Raw genomic sequence first — 18,520 nt, 5'->3', positions numbered from 1 at the left:
TGCCCTCACAGATCTCACAAGAATTTTCCACACAGCATAAAGTTAAACTTCGTCAGATTAGCTTGCAATTTCTCTATTGGCCACTTCACACTCTACAAATAACTACTGAGAATGTGAGAATGCTTATCTTATCAATGAGATACATTTTTTGTTATTTTGCACAGGAGTTCACAAACACCTTAAAATGGCCATCATATGCATTCACATTAATAAAAATGTTTTCTTGAATGTATATCCAATCAATGCCATGCAAATGCTAACACTGATCAAAGGCCTTTTGTACACTCCAAACACAATGCATTTTGAAGTGATGACATAATTGTACCATGAAACAACATTTAGTTATAAAGTACATTAAACTCAATTTTGTTTCCAACCTTGTTGTTGAGCTAAAATCTCAATCAAACTCTAAATAAAACCACAGAATAAACTAACTTGCTTGGAAATTTGAAGGTCAGACAATTCATTTTATATAGTTGAAAAATGTGTGGTGATTGTTCCAACCACTGGTTTATCTAGGTAATCTTATCATTACCTGTTATCACCAGAGTTGTTGTCATGATTATTATCACGATGCTTTGTGCTACCAAAATTTTTGCCTCTGAAATCAAATCATTCAATGAAGAGTACAACCACTCTTCTTCTTTGTCGGTAGTGTTTCACTGTTTAATATCAAGTAATGTTTGGAAATTTTTTTCTTCAAGAACAACCTCAATCATCATATTCAAAGTGGTGAACCATTGCACTCTCAGCAAATGTAGCTTGATTTATCATCTTGTGGGATTTTCATATTGCTCAGCCAAGTTGTGGTCTGAAGTAATCCTAAGATTATATATTTTATGTCCAGCAAGCAAAGCCAAGGGGAAAAGCATTTGCAAGCATATTGTTGTTGATAGAAGTGATCTACCAACATCTAACCACAACTACTTTAGTATTTCCCTTTAGAACACAAGAAATATCTACATTTTGTTATCTTTAACTGAATATATTGCAATTGCTTTGCTTATATATGTGATTCTCTTGTGATTTGACATATACGCATTAGTTTTAAGTGTGAAATTCTTCAAACAGATATACAAATGCCTTGTAAATGCAAAAAATGGATTCACCATGAAATAGCAGTAATGATTGCATAGATATCCCATTGGACATTTCAGTACAATCCAAGCTGAAGGCCAAACCACTTCCAACCTTGAGCATATAACATGATAAAATTATCAAGGAAAAGGTTAGTTTTCATTACATTCTTCATAAGGAGAAAAAACGAGAGAGGAATTGTGACCTCCAAATCCAAAAGAATTGGATAAAGCAACTTTAATGTCTAATCTCTCCTTTTTTGGTCCAACAATGAATTTCATATTCTAGCAAATAATTTTTTCGGAATCAATAAGGTTGCACAAATGTATCCTTGCTATGAAGGAAGAACCATAAACTAAAGAGGACTTTGAATTAGTTTATAGTTAAGTATTCTCTATATGTTAAAGTTCCACATACAAAAAAACAAAGAAAGTTTGAAGTCTACATACCACATATTTTTCTGGATTTTCTAGGTTTATAGTAGGATGAACCCATCATGTGCGAATGGCTTGCAAAATCTAGTCTAGTAGAATAATTATCATACACAAACATACGGGCATATGTTAATAATGCCGTCAAGAACAAACTAGTTGTAAAGTTGACCAATATATTAGAACATAGAAATAAATGGTTTCAAGTTTACACTTATGCAATTTATGTAACAATCATGGATACAAAATACCATTTGAATTTGGAAAATCAAATGGAATGAAGAAGTAACTTATTTTTTATATTAATGAGAAATAGATAGGAGTTTCTTTAACATCCGTTCCAACATTTTACTATAATGACTCATACATTTTAGATGAACAACCTGTAAATTCAAAAGGCCAACTTTCAAGAATTCTCCTTTCCACCCAAGTATCATACATCAAAACAATTTGTACTTGCAATAGCTACATGCATCCTGCAAACTTATATTCTATTGTAGTAGACTTCAAACATTCCAATAGGATTATCATAGTTAAGAACAATAGTCACACAAGTCATGACCCATGCTCACATAAGTGGATCAAAGCCCACCCCATGTCCATTAAAAATAAAAGGGGTGGTAGGTGCAAGGGGATACTCTATGATCCTAGAGGGAAAAAGTAGCATCATATGCTTGGTGCCTTGGGGTAGCACCAATGAATTTGGTAACAGCATATGCCCTTTTGAGGGGTCTCCATTTAGCAAAGGAAGCTAAGGTAAGATCATTGATTATCTTAGGTGATTCCTCAGCGATCATTAGAGCAATGCTTCGGAAAATGTCACTAGTGGATAGAAATATTGTTGTAGTCATATCTTGAAAGCCTTGAACTAAAAAGAGGAAAGAACATTAAGAAAAATCTCATTCTACCATGTGAAGCTAGAGCTCAATGTAGAGGTTGATCTTTAGGTCAAGGAGGCCACTAAACTAACCAAAGGTGGGTTTGAAAAAAATTGGGTGCACTCACCATGCAACACCCACTAATGTATTGGATTAAATTCACACATCAATCTGCATTTACTACCCTCGTGATTTAGTATCAAACATACCAAATCCATTAGATTTGGATGAGAGCCTTTGTCACATGCAAGATTTAACAATAGCCTTGTTTACGTGATGATTCAGTATGAACATTTGTCGGTTTTGGGATAATGGGATATGGAAGAAGAGGAATTGGGAACATATGCGGTTGATACCTTCAAGCATGAGGTCCCCTAGTAACCAATTTCTCTGTAATTTATCTGGGTCGTGGTTATTTTATTTCAATTTCAAGAATATTGCAAAGGATTGTAGTAAAGGTGATAGCTTTGGCTTCAACATTTTGGTTTTGGTTCTCTGATTCTAGTGAAGGGAGTTTGTAAGGGCTTTGGAAGAGAGTGGTCTCTCAGCTCCGTTTTCCATGCATAAAATAACTCCAGTACCTAAAATTATCCCATTAGGTCAATAAGAATTCAGTTTAACATGAGGCTTATGAACATTGAAATAAGTGTTTGACATCCTATACCTTTTGGATGAGGATTTGTCATACGATATGCATCAGAAGTAGAACTTCCTCCAAGAAACTCTGCATAGATCTTTGCTTCCCTTTTCTGAAAAAATAATCGAAAGTGCAAATTCTAATAATGCTAATATTAAAATACAAATTTGTTTAATTCTCTAAACACAAGCTAGATTACTTGTTCAATGTCCTCTCTGATAAAATGTTGTACTTTTGCATGTTCTAATTCTTCTAGAAGAAAAACTCATGCTCCCTCTCCCATAACAAATCCATCACGATCCTGTAAGGTAAAATATTATATGATATATCAATAACTTGAAAATTGTATTTAAAGTTTAAATTGATATAATAACAAGACAATAAATATCCATGGGACAAAAAACAAGACAATATATATTAGAATAATCGATTCACAAGTTACAAAATACAGAATAAAGAAGTAAGAAGAAAATAACAATACCACATCCCAGGGACAAGATGCTTTTGTAGGATCTTCATTTCTTTGTGATAATGCTCTCCAAGCTACAAATCCTCCCACACCTGTAACAATCACATATGAGCTCCACTTCAATATCAAACAACAGTTTCCATTCAAAAGCAAATAGACACCAATTAAGTGCATTTAAAGTACATATTGGAAAGTGACAATTATGCATGATAAAGTGCATCACAAATAGTTGGTATATATTACAAAACAAATAACACAAATATTGAGCTTTGTCATTATATACAATAAGGTAATTCAAACACATGGAAATACACTTTTCTCTCGAGCCTGGAATCAAACATTATATGATCTTTATTGGAAGCAAATGCTTAAAAAAACACTCAAGACTTAATCACTCATAGTTGGCTAGAATAAGCTTAATTCTCAAACAATATGTGCCAAAGAATAGGAAACCACATAAACATGAAGATAAGCATGAACTATTTAAGAAAAAAGGACAATAGTGGGTTCGATAATAAATCCCAGCTGAACTTACCAATTAGAATAATTGCAGCATCAAAGCCACTAGAGAGCATGGCATCCTATGCATGGAATGACCCCATGCAAGGAAATTAATACATTTTTTGCAAAAACAAATGCAGTGAATTGAAAAGGTCAAACAACTTACAATTTCACCCTGTTGAAAAGTGTGCAACAAGAAATGCTTGTTGAGAATGCAACAAGATGATGGAGCTTAGTGTAAAGGAGTCGCCTTCACTAAGTGGGCCCGCAGGCAAATTATGGCGCAAGTTCTATTTTTGGATCCCAGCAGGGATGATCACAGCAGGAGTGACCACAGCAGGGATGATCACAGCAGGAGTGACCACAGCAGGAGTGATCACATCAGGAGTGATCACAGTAGGAGTGATCATAGCAGGAGTGATCAAAGTCTATTTTTAGACTGGCTGTCAAAAATAGAAAAGTCAAATATTATTGTCTCATAATAATATTTGGACTATAAACTTGATCTTATTCTCTTGGAGCACTTCAGTTTGAGCTACAGATGTGGCACATGCAGCTATCAGAAGGAAGTATGCTTTCTTTGTGGGTCAGTTGAGTTGTTGCATGCATGACTTCAGTTAGAACTCAATCAGTTGAGTTTGGTGGAGTTGATTGTAGAGTTAATGAAGTTGTGTTTAGTTTGACTTGGTTAAACTAGTTTTAATTAGTCTAACTGCAAATAGACTAATGATGAGTTGTTAAACTAATTATTAACTCATAATGCAACTATAGAATACATCAGTTAACTTAGTTGCATGTCAGTGCATGTTCAGTTCAGCATGGACAGGTGTTAGAGGATCAGATTGGTATCAGTTGTGACTATAGTTGAGCATGATGATTTGCACAATCAAAGGGATTGAGTATGCCAATGAATTGGCCAATACCAAGTATTATAGCCTCTGCTCACGTCTTTCCCAGTGTGAGTGATTCTTTGGAGGTTAAATATGATTTTGGTAAACCATTCTCATTCATTCTTGAGCATGTATTGAGCTGTGGAGGCAGGTAAGCAGCGGGGGAGATTTGGAGATCAGATATGAGCTGTATTGTGTGTAGCATGTGGAGATAGTACTAAGTACTTGTGAGGAGTATTGTACTATGTATTGTTACATGATTCAATCACTATAATATACAGATAGTTGGGGTTTTTAGCGAGATGCTTTCCCTAGGAAAATACTGCGTTGGTATGTGTGATTGATGCTTCTATGTACGCCTGTGAATGTTTCTGCTTTTGTAAATTGATGATCAACGTAGAGGAGCTTATGTATTATGCATGTTCCACTTATAAGTGTATAATCAGGATAATCTCTGTGAATATGTGTCATATTATTCAAAATTTCTACATGGTATCAGAGCTGCTTGATTTGTAGAAGAGATTTTTATAGGATATCAAGCAAGGATTGATCATCAGATCTATTATTCAGAAAGTGTTTACATTTTATTTCTTTAGGCAGAGTCTGTAATCGAGCCAGGTAGCCTCTGGATTCATCCTTCTTTTGAAAGGTGAGATATCCGGTGAATGCCCAGACAGTCAATCTCTGTACAAGAAATACTTTGTTCTCACGAATTCTAGATCGGAAGTGGTTGAGTTTTTGAGCTGGTGGAATTTGAATTTAATTCCAAAGCAAGAGATAAAACTTAGAAACATTAAGTGTGAGAATGGAGACAGTATGCCCCAGTATCTCACGAAGTTCACCCAATGCCGGGATGAGCTGGGAAGTGTGGGGGTGACTGTCAGATGAGGATGGTGAGTCTAACACTCCTTGACCTTCCTAAGAGTTGGCATAGCTACCAGGACTCGGTGAATGGAAGGGAGAAACTGCCAGGATGGGAGAGACTTTGGTCGGATCTTATGCAGGAGGAGATTAGACGGAGCACCAGAGATGGTTCTTCATCCATGCAGGATGAGGAGAACTGTGCCTTAGCGAGTAAGGTGAAGAAGGGGAAGGAGAAGGGTTCTCTTTCCGAATCCAGTTCTTCCAGTGGTGGGAAGAAGGTTGACAAATCGAAAGTGTGATGCTTTCATTGTCATGAGGAGGGTTCACGAGTCAAGAACCTGTATGCTCTTGAGGTTCAAGATGCATGCAAAGCCTTGAGCAGCGAGGCAATTGATGGAGACTTGGTGGTTGAGAGGGAGGGTATATTACCTCTGAACATGCAGAGCCAGAAGAAGTCTCAGACGATTGTGGAGGAGCCACGATTGGTGCAGCAGCTTTAGGAGGTTGTGGAGGAGCCACAACAGGGGAAGCTGAGAGGAGATCGAGTAGAGACATCTACTCATCCAGAGACCTCCAGTAGGGGGAAACTTCGAGCCAGGTGGGCTGAGGGATCGCATGCAGCCATACCTCCAGGTAAGAGGTGGGGTGATGTGGATTGATCGTCCCAAGGAGGAGGGGCAGGATCCTTGAGGTACCCAACCTCTTGGATGAGACCTTGCTACGGGAGCCCCGATGTGTAGTAGCAGGAACTGACTGATTGGGTAGAGACAGATGCGGATGGAGCGGCAGAGAGAGCGACAGTGCAGGGAATCCCAGGACAGCGCATAGCTAGCAGGCTGCAGCAATGCGAGAGGCACAAGTGTTTTGCACAGTGCTAGGTGGCACAGAGAGGTGTGCAATGGTGCGAGATGCATGGAGATGTTGCAGTAGCGCAGATGTCAGAGAGGGAGCACTTGTCAGCAGTAGGTAGAGCTTCAGCATCAGAGGGTGTTCTTAGCCCAACAGGGAGGTCAGTTGGGAGGTGCAGTGCAGATGCAATGCTGGGAGATAGAACTAGCAGCAGCACAGATGCAGTCAGAGATCAAAGTGACAGAGGCTAGAGCAGTCAGATACTCAAGAGCACAAAGATGCAGATTTTTCAGTCGACAGAGGCAATAGCAGTCAGAGACTTTAATGACAGAGCAAGTGGACCGGCCAGATGTGTTGCATGCAGAACATTCCAGAGTTACAGGATCGGGTTTGAGAGGAAGCCTTTCATGTTGAGAGGGAGTGTTGAAAAGTGTGCAACAAGAAATGCTTGTTGAGAATGCAACAAGATGATGGAGCTTAGTGGAAAGGAGTTGCCTTCACTAAGTGGGCCTACAGGAAAATTATGGCGCAAGTTCTATTTTTGGATCCCAGCAGGGATGATCACAGCAGGAGTGACCATAGCAGGGATGATCACAGCAGAAGTGACCACAGCAGGAGTGATCACAGCAGGAGTGATCACAGCAGGAGTGATACAGGTCTATTTTTAGACTGGCTGTCAAAAATAGAAAAGTCAAATATTATTGTCTCATAATAATATTTGGACTATAAACTTGATCTTATTCTCTTGGAGCACTTCATTTTGAGCTACAGATGTGGCACATGCAGTTGTCAGAAGGAAGTACGCTTTCTTTGTGGGTCAGTTGAGTTGTTGCATGCATGACTTCAGTTAGAACTCAATCAATTGAGTTTGGTGGAGTTGATTGTAGAGTTAATGAAGTTGTGTTCAGTTTGACTTGGTTAAACTAGTTGTAATTAGTCTAACTGCAAATAGACTAATGATGAGTTGTTAAACTAATTATTAACTCATAATGCAACTATAGAATACATCAGTTAACTTAGTTGCATGTCAGTGCATGTTCAGTTCAGCATGGACAGGTGTTAGAGGATCAGATTGCTATTAGTTGTGACTATAGTTGTGCATGATGATTTGCACAATCAAAGGGATTGAGTATGCCAATGAATTGGCCAATACCAAGTATTATAGCCTCTGCTCACGTCTTTCCCAATGTGAGTGATTCTTTGGAGGTTAAATACGAGTTTGGTAAACCATTCTCATTCATTCTTGAGCAGGTATTGAGCTGTGGAGGCAGGCAAGCAGCGGGGGAGATTTGGAGATTAGATCTGAGCTATATTGTGTGTAGCATGTGGAGATAGTACTAAGTACTTGTGAGGAGTATTGTACTATGTATTGTTAAATGATTCAATCACTATAATATACAGATAGTTGGGGTTTTTAGCGAGATGCTTTCCCTGGGAAAATACTGTGTTGATATGTGTGATTGATGCTTCTATGTACGCCTGTGAATGTTTCTGCTTCTATAAATTGATGATCAACGTAGAGGAGGTTATGTATTATGCATGTTCCGCTTATAAGTGTATAATCAGGATAATCTCTGTGAATATGTATCATATTATTCAAAATTTCTACACACCCCGCAAAATATGATTTGCATAAGTTATGATGTAAAAATTTCTTGTAGCACAAGCAGTAGATATGGAATATTTTGGACCCATCCATCCTTGCAATAGGGGCATTCAACATGCAAATAATAAGTGTGTATCAACTTTATCCAATTCCAAACATTATTGAAAAGGTATCCAGAGTTTTTGACAAACCAAATCCATGGCCATCATTGCTGATCCCATATTTGTTGTTGCAAATGGTACACATAATTGGTTCATTTTCCTGTAGTAAATCCTCAATGCTTCTACTGCATCATTGAAAACCTCATGCAATATTGATAGACAAGCAACTAGAGTATAAGTACACGTAACCTACACCAAGATAGTCTATGCCATGATCGTGGACCTGAATGTACCTTTAACTATCCAAAATCTATCTAGCTTACAAATTACAACTTTATAGAACATCAAAGCAGTATGTGTCTTCTTTTATGTTTTCCAACATTATTGCCTTCCAAAATAACAACATTGTAAGATTACCTTCATTCCACCATTCATTCCACCATATTCTACTACCTTTTTTTCCAGCAGTAAGAGAGTAAAGCATGAATTTATCCATGCATCTTGAAAACTTTGGTGCAAGCCAACCATCTATTGAAAATGACTTTATTTCACCAGCTATTCTCTGAGAACAAAACTGAGATATTCCAATCAATATCATAGGCCATATCCCTGGAAAAATGATATTAAATTTAAATAAACACCTACAACCAGTTTGGATATGTCTTCCTTTCGGATCAAGTGGATCTAGATTTAATACTCCTTTTTCTTGCAACCTAAAGTTGGAAAAGTAAATCTAGATTTGATACTACATTTAATGAGAGTCTAGTGTCAGAAATTCAATCAGTTTGAACTAGTGCTCCAGTTTCCTATAAAATACTATGATCATGTTCATTTGAATGGTCATGCACTGAACTATAATATATCTCTAGCTAGTTTCCAACATGGGGCATATAGGTTATATAATATTGTTAATTTCTCAACGTCACTTAGTTTATTAGCAGCATAACTTAGTCTATAAGCAGCACACGAGAGAAAGAAAAATGTAGAAACAATTACAGTTGGAAAGTTTGAGCAATCAAAGCTCTCAATTTCACTGATACCACTCTGTCCCTAAAAAATATTCTTGTAGAAAGTATCTAGATCATGGCCAAGGAAAGTTACCACTCCCATTCCAGTCACAACTACCCTCCTCAGCTTGATAACAATTTTAGTTTTTTCTTGTACAACCTTCACAGGTTGCAGAGCAATGACCATTTCTTTGCCTGAAAGTTAATTAAAGTGTGTTAGATAGAAATTACCAAAGAACCTGAGAACCCCCGACCTAAATCTCGCATTTAATTACCCTCGTTGCTCATTTTTAGAGTCGTTTGCAACAGGTTGTGCAAGGGAGGATTTCATAACTAACTAACTAACATCAGTCAAATCAATCTAATGGCCTAAGCTATTTCAATCGTCTAACACCAAAAATCAATGATAAACAAACACACAAGTGGCATGGGAGGGGAGTTCTTCCCAGAGGGAAACACCTTATGGCATAAAAAGTATTAATATGAAAAACCTTCACCTAAATAAATGTTAATGTAAGAATACTACACACGAAGACACTAAAATCAAAGTCACTGGAGTGAGGGATTATGTTATTACCTATGAGTATCTTATTTTATCCAACCCAAAACCAAATATTGTGTGGTTCCACAACACTTCTTTCATAAATATCAAGAATAATATTTATAGTTTTGCACATATTCTATGCAAAACATTTGGTTGTGAGTTTTATTTTTTGTTTTTTTGTTTTTTAATATAGATTGTATAATTTATGTAATAAGTAGATATTTTGTCCATTTGGAAAGTGTTTTAAGTAAGGAATTGCACCAAACTAGTAAATATTTTGGTCGTTTTGGAAAGTGTTTTAAGTAAGGAATTGCAACAGACTGGCACCTAGCTTCGTCCCTTTCAAAACTGAGTCCGTCCAGTGGGATGTAGCACATCCATAATGGAACCTAATGGATAGATTAAAGCATTATTGAGCCTTGTTGGAAATGTTGTAGAGAAATTTGCTTGATTGCTGGATTTAGCTAATAAAAGGACATAAACATGGCACTATTTGGTAAGAAATAGTGGTTAAATTTTACCCAACTTGATAGTCGGATGAAATGAAAGATCTTTAGGTTAGAATGCTAGGTATGTATTTAGATTAGGGGATTTTGATAGTCATTTCTAGCATAAGATATTCTCAATTGTAGCAGATGGTCAAGCTCAGGTTGGTGTAAGCGTATTCCAAGGAGAGCCTGAAATGGATGCAAACAATAAGCTTCTAGGTGAGTTTCAGCTGGTTGGTATTCCACCAACTCCTAGAGGTGTTCCCCAAATAGAAGTTACCTTTGACATTGATGTAAATGGTATAGTGATTGTATCTTCCCATGACAAATCCACTGGCAAGGAGCAAAAAATTACTATAAAATTATCTGGAGGGCTTTCAGATGATAAAATCTAGAAGATGGTCAAGGAAGGTGAGATGCATGCCCAAAAGGATCATGAAACGAAATAGTTAATTGATGCTAGAAAACATGCAGATAGCATGATATACAGTGTGGAGAAGAGCTTAAGTGACTACAAGGAGGAAAATGTAGCCACCGAAATCAAATCGATAGTAGCTGACTTGAAGAAATCCATGTCCAGTGACGACTTGGATATGATCAAAGTGAAAACTAACGTTGTAAGTTAAGAGTACTTAAAAATAGGATAGCATATGCATTAAGATAGTAACAAGTTCTGTAAAAAAAAATCTAACACTAGGCCCAAGTCAGATTGAAGATTCCCCGGGCTAGGCTTCTTGAACATAGGGTAATCAACCTTAAGGAATCTTGCACTAAAGAAATATGAAAAGAGTAAAACTACTTTGAACATCTAAACCTTAATTTTTGCATTTGTAAATCTATCCAAAAAACTAAACCAGTTGTTTCTAGACATTATTGTTCCATTGAATAAGCATGCATTCTCAGTAGGAGAGGGAGCTTACAAGGTGCAAAAGTGCAACATATCTGAAATGAATCAAACCTCAATTTTTGTATCTGGAAAATGCAAGTCCATACTTGTAAAACTATGATGAACATTATACCTACACTTGCTAGGGACTTCACACTTCGAAAGTTCTATTTGTACTAAAGGATGTGGTAGCCAAAGGTCCTCCAAATTGCACAGAGTTCTCCACTTTAAGAGTCGTCGAACCAATTTTTTTGTGAAATTTCCTAAACCTTCACCAATAGCGATGATCCAGGTGGATATTGGTGGCCACCCACCAAGTCCACTTGGACCCCCACCGTTGTTTCTTTCAGCTTTTCAGTTTCCTTAATTGTAGCACAGTTTAATATTTTTAGCAATTTTTCGGGTCCTGAACTTCCGGAGCCGTTTTGAGGCCCTAGACAACGTTTTTTGGGAAAACTGGGAGCAACATGTGTCCGTGGACCGATGTTTCTCTTCCCAAATTTGTAGTTCTCAAATATATCTTTCTAACAAGATATCATGCGCGTCAAACAAAGATCATGTACCAACTTACCCAAACAGGGCCCACAGTTTGGCGTTTCATCTTCTAGGGTTAGGTTTTTGGATGTTTAGGGTTTTTCATTGTTTCTCAACAATAAATAGGCCTTCGAGCCTCATTGTAACACAGTTCAGAGGCATGTAGCCGCCACATCTCTTCTCAGAGACAAGGTATACTTGTATGACATCCTAATCTTTAGCCAGAGTTGGGAAGAGCACCTCCACCACATCCGACAGGTTCTCCAAACACTACAGCAACACAAATTATGTGCCAGTTTGGAGAAATGCACTTTTGGCATGACCCAGGTTCAATATTTGGGATACATTATTGATGAGCAAGGGGTGCATGTGGATCCAGACAAGGTCCAAGTCATTTGAGATTGGCCATCTCCAACCATTCTGACAGAGCTCCGCAACTTTTTAGGTCTTTCCAACTTCTACTGCAGGTTCGTGTTGGGATTTTCTCATATCACTTGGCCCTTGAGTCAAGTCACCAAGGGAGGAGCTAAAGCAAAATTCTTTTGGTTTGAATCTCAACAAAAGGCATTCACAGAGTTGAAAGATAACCTCTACTTCGCACCAATGCTCGCATTACCAGACTTGCAAAAACCATTTAAGGCCAAGACAGATGCCTCTGACTATGCTATTGGGGCAGTCCTTACTCAACATGGGCATCCAGTGGCATATCACAGTGAGACACTTTCAGACATGGCCCGGAAGTATCCCACTTATGACAAAGAGATGTAATCCATTATGCAGGCCTGTCGACAATGGAAGCATTACATTTTGGGGAAGGAAACGATCATCCACACAGACCACCAACCCCTACATTTCATACAGACCCAAGGGAAATTGTAGAATGATCGCCATCAGAAGTGGTCCACATACCTGCAACAATTCCATTTGAATATCAAGTATAAGAAGGGTAACACCAATAATTTTGCAGATTGCCTCGGTCGACCACTGATCATGGCATTAACCACCATTCTCAAATCTTGTGGGCACGAGACTTCTAATTGGCCACTTCTCTACAAAAGCGACCCAGAATTTGGCCACACATACTAGACACTCTTGGAGGGTCAGCATGTTCCAAATTTTCACCTCCAAGATACCCTGTTATGCCACCTGGGTCACCTTTGTGTTCCTTCAAGCGAGCATGCCAAGATGATTTGGGAAGCACACTACAGTCGGGCTACTGTCCATTTCAGGGTCGAGAAAATGGTGGTAGTACTGCACAAGTATTTCTATTAGTCGAATCTTCGATAGGATGTCGGGAACTACATCAGATCATGCACTGCCTGCGCCATTGCCAAACCGACCATCAAGAAGCAAGGCCTCTATACACCACTACCTACCCCAAGTCGACCTTGGGAATCCATCTCCATGGATTACATGTCAGACCTTCCTTCCACTAAGCATGGAAACGACTATGTTTTTGTGGTCGTCGACAGATTCTCGAAGATGGCCATTATGGCGGCCAGCAAGAAGAATATCACAGCAGAAGCCACTACTAAACTCTTCTTTGAACGAGTGTGGGTACACTTTGGGATCCCACAGTCTATCATCTTAGATCGAGACAACAGGTTCCTTAGTACATTTTGGTCCAGTCTATGGTCGATGTTGGACACCAAACTCACTAAGTCCAGAGCCTTCCATCCTCAAACTGATGGCCAGATAGAGGTTGTTAACAGGATGATTGTACACATTCTGCACATGTACAGCTCAAAGCATCCACGCACATGGGACGAGAGCCTCCCCTATGTTCAACACAGCGACAACCGAGCTCTCCACAACTCGACTGGCCACAACCCTTTCAAGGTGGGCTTGGGATTCTAGCCACTATGTCCCATTGATGTGGCCATGCCATTTGCAGCTACTCAGGTAGATTCGTCTCATGTCCAATCCGAAATAGATAAGGCAAACAACTTCATTAATCACATCCAACATATTCGCTAGTAGGTCCATGACATTCTAGAGAAATCAAATGCCAAGTACAAGCAGCGACACGATAAACATCGGGTGCCACATAAGTTTTAGGTGGGTAACAAAGTCTGGTTGCATTTACAAAAGGAACGCCTTACCGGAGCCTATCGCAAAGTCAGACCACTCTGATATGGTCCTTACACCATTACCAAGGTTGTGGGAGACAATACATTTGAGCTCAGCATTCTTCCATTCCTTGGCCTGCACCTAGTGTTCAATGTGGATCGCCTTCGACCATACTTTCCATCATTACTAGACACATCCGACATTGCAGAACAACTCACACCCACAGAGTTAAATCCAGATTGCATGGAACAAGCTGCAACTGATTGGATCATGGACACACAGATCAAGCACACTCGTCAGCAGAATATCCAACTGTATCGAGTTGTCAAAGCAGGTCAACTCCTTCACCAGGGCAAGTGGCTCACCAGGGACCAAGTTCAACAAAAGTTTCCTCATCTCATGGAGGAACTCAACGCAATGGGAACCATTGCTTCCTAAGGGGGGAGGAATGATCCAGGTGGATATTGGTGGACACCCGCCAAGTCCACTTGGACCCCCACCATTGTTTCTTCCAGCGTTTCAGTTTCCTTAATTGTAGCATATTTTATTATTTTTAGCAGTTTTTTGGGTCCTCAACTTCCGAAGCTGTTTTGAGGCCCTAAACAATGTTTTTTGTGAAAACTGAGAGCAACAGGGGTACATGACCCATGTCTCTCTTCCAAAAGTTGCAGTTCTCGGATAGATCTTTCTAACGAGATATTGTGTGCGTCAAACGGAGATCGTATGCCAAATTTACGACCCCGGGAAGTTGATGTACCAACTTACCCAAACGGGGCCCACAGTTTGGTGTTTCATCTTCTAGGGTTAGGTTTTTGGATGTTTAGGGTTTTCCATTGTTTCTCAACAATAAATAGGCCTTCGAGCCTCATTGTAACATAGTTTAGAGGCACGTTTTCGCCACATCTCTTCTCAGAGATAAGCTACCATTGCCCTAGTTGGTTTATTTCCATTTCTGTTTGTGAGCATATTTCAGTATTTTACATTAATGAAATGAAACATTATTTCCGTTGCATCTTTGTGTTTATGGTCATCTCTATAATTTGTTGCATTCCTGTTTAAATCTGGATCAAGTGAAGTCCCTGTAGAAAGCAATGGGAATACCTTAGAGAAGGTTGTATACCTACAAAATCAGAAATGTCAGTATTTTAAATTTACCAGAAAGGGTAAAGATACAAAAATGACCTAAATGGTTTTCAGGTATTATATGAATACAATATTGATAGTAAAGAACTAAGGAAATTTCAAAATAGAAAGGGTATGAAATAGGTAGTCCCCTACTCCACAACTCAATCTACTCTAGTGGAGTGGCTACACTCTGCATCTTTAACCCAAAGTTCGTATCCTTACCCCTATTAGGAGAGAATTCATTATAATAGCTCATACTACCAGTACCATCGTTAAACGTTTGATTCCTATACTCAATTTAGTTGTTCATCATATATGCTACATTATGCAATCGATCACCACAGTGGCAGCTTGCCACACCATCGCACAAAGAGTCCTCGTTTAAAAATAGATGCACTTCCCAGCTCTACTACATCGACATCGTTCTACCCATTGAATTCCTTGATGTCTGGGATGTGATTATCGAACTGCCCCAACCCATTGATTCCTCATTACTTGAAGGTTCTTTCCACAAGTCTTCTTTGATGCTATGCCAATCTTACCACAACGTTGACTCTTCCAATCCCTCTTCTTCCAGCAACCATGGATAATTTTTAGGCCATTCATTTCGGGATGGACATCATTCATTCAATTTTAATGACAACATACATTCTTATTCTTCACTGGCGCTAATTGTGTCACAAGATTATGAAAAACTTCAGAGTGTTCCATTTGGTACAGGTGAAACAATAACAAGTTCTTTACAAAATTTTCCTAACACTAGGGCCAAGTCAGATTGAAAATGCCCCACACTGGGCTTTTTCAACTTAGGGCAGTCAACCTGAAGGAATCCTATGCTAAAGAAATATGCAAATAGTAAAACTTCTATGAACATCTAAACCTTAATTTTTGTATTTGTAAATCTATCGAGAAAACTAAACCAATTGTTTCTAGACATTAGTGTTCCATTGAATAAGCATGCATTCTCAGTAGAAAAGGGAGCTTACAAGGCACAAAAGTGCAACATATATGAAAGGAATCAAACCTAAATTTTTGTATTTGCAAAATGCAAGTCCATACTTGTAAAACTGCGATGAACATTATACCTGCACTCGCTTGGGACTTCACACTTCGAAAGTTAAATTTGAACTAAGGGATGTGGTTGCTAGTGGTCCTGCAAATTGCATAGAGTTCTCCACTGTGAGAGTTTTCGAACTAGTTTTTTGTGAAATTTTTTAAACCTTCACCAATGGAAAATTCCCTATAGCAAGCAATGGGAATAGCTCAGAGAAGGATGTATACCTGCAAAATCAGAAATGTCAGTATTTTAAATTTACTAGAAAGGACAAACAAGATATAGAATTGACCTAAAGGGTTTTTGGGTATAATATGAATATTGATAGTAAATAAGTAAGGAAATTTCAAAACATAAAGGGTAAGAAACAGGTAGTCCCCTAGTGAGGTTTATATTTCTGTTAACATTTAAGATAAATTTTCAGAAAATGAAAAAAAGCTAAGTTGTGTGAAGAATTGTGTGAAGAATCACACTAGGATCCATTTTCCATTGAGGAGATTGGGAGTTGTTGTAGGTGTTGGAGTAGGGTAATTAACTCTACAATTTCAGCCCTTGTTTCACTGCTAGCTCTCAATCCCCTGTCAATACCGGGGAAAGAGTCCACCAAATCACGCTTCAAATATGTCATTCCATTGGGCTCATCATCAACAACCATAGAAATATCTACGCTAGAAGTTGCTTGGCTTCCAAGAAGAATGGCTTTGGATAGTCTTTTATGTGTTGTAGAGAGAGCTCAAATACAAGACATGGGAAACATATCTATTTCTTCTTTGATTTCTTGGTAGAACCTTATCTGTACCAACCAATAGAAAAATCTTATTCCATTTGAAAAACCAAGTAATAGTAATACCAAGCAAAAAAGAAAGTAAATAATGAATTAATTGGTAAAACCAAGGAGAATAGATAATAACCTATTATTTCTCTCATATCGATGCCAAGGAATTTATTGGTCCATTTTATCTGTTTCTTTCTCCTATCCCTATGCTCTAGTGCCTCTTGGATTTGTTGTAAGCATTCAGAAAGCTTTATAGGAAATTCAACCCAGAAATGCAATAAAGAGACTATAGCAAGTGTGAATACCATGTCGTTACACTTTAGCGATCTTGGAAAACCCTTTATCTAAGGCAGGTCGACTTCATGGATTCTAAAATACCTCCTTCAACTTCAAGCTCCACTGTTCAGGTCCACACTGACAAGGCACGCTTCAAATATTTCATTTGGTTGGGCTCCTCGTCAACAACTGTAGCAGTATATGTGCTAGAATCTATTTGGCTTCCAAGAAGAATGAATCTGGATAATCATTTCCGTGTTGCAGAGAGAGCTCAGATACTTGACATAGGAAACGAGTATATTTCTTCTTTGATTGCTTGGTAGAACCTTATATGTATCAACTAATAGAAGGCATTCCTATTTGTATGAGCCTAGCTTTCCAGACAGTTCACCCTCTACATCCACTAAAAATATTGTGAAAGGATCCTCGTGCATCGAATATGCAAAGGCTTGGAAGAAATAGTAATAATTAACCAATAACTAACATACCCTAACCAACCAAACAACCAAAACTTACATCTGACAAAGGATAATATTTGAATCGTCTAACACACAAGATTGACGGTGCCAAATAGTGAAGAGTGGCAGTTGGGGGAGTTCTTTTCGAAGGGGAACACCTTAAGGAGTAATTATGAACTTTACAAACACCACATCATTGTCACAAAATATAAATATAATTATGAACTTAGGTGGAGACTTTATTTTATACTACTTATAAGCATAAAAACTTAAAAAAATCCAAAAATCCAATAATCATATGTTTTGCTTCTTGTTTCTTCTATTTCATTTTAGTTATATTGCCTTTCAATTTGCACATTTGATTTTTTCCCTTCCCGAGTTTTTAATTTTTGTTGTATTATTTTTTAGTTAACTCTCTTTTTTCTAGTTCTTTTCTTATAGTTTTTTTCCTATATCCAATTTAATAATTAGTACTTTTAAAACTTTAATTCTCTCTACTAATAAAATGATACAAAATCAAATTTTAATATACTATAACAAAATTTAAAGCATTACGTAATAGGTTTTCTAACTATTATATGTTTTGAAGTTTGTAGTTGAAATTTGGGGAAACAATTCTTGTTCAAAAAGTTGTAATCAAATTTTATTATATTATAACACAATTTAAAGCATTACTTCATAGGTTTTCTAACTATTATATGTTTTGAAGTTTGTAGTTGAAATTTGGGGAAACAATTCTTGGTCAAATAGTGACATTTTGTTGTTTAAAATACATTTTTAACTACATATATGAATTTAACACTCTTAAAAGCTCCCATGAAACTTAGATTATAAGAGAGTCCATAGCTCAAACTTGTGGTTCCAATAAATCTCTACTAAAATTTGAACAAATTCACTGAAAAAAATATGCCCAAAATATTCTAAAATATTTAATAAATAAATAAATAATTAATAAAAAATATAAATCATATAATTTCAATAATACAATAATTCCTACATA

At 37.7% G+C, this 18,520-nt stretch overlaps 1 pseudogene; it reads right to left on the bottom strand.

Annotated features, from left to right (window-relative positions):
- Window positions 1–2,887: 2,887 nt before the first annotated feature.
- Window positions 2,888–9,598, bottom strand: LOC149248556 (3-oxoacyl-[acyl-carrier-protein] synthase II, chloroplastic-like; annotated as a pseudogene).
- Between the last annotated feature and the right edge of the window lie 8,922 nt (window positions 9,599–18,520).

This window comes from Pinus tabuliformis, chromosome 7, assembly GCF_031772625.1.
Source record: "Pinus tabuliformis cultivar Carrire ecotype Pingquan chromosome 7, CPIR1, whole genome shotgun sequence".
Lineage (NCBI taxonomy): Eukaryota > Viridiplantae > Streptophyta > Pinopsida > Pinales > Pinaceae > Pinus > Pinus tabuliformis.
This window is presented reverse-complemented; position numbering and strand designations above follow the sequence as displayed.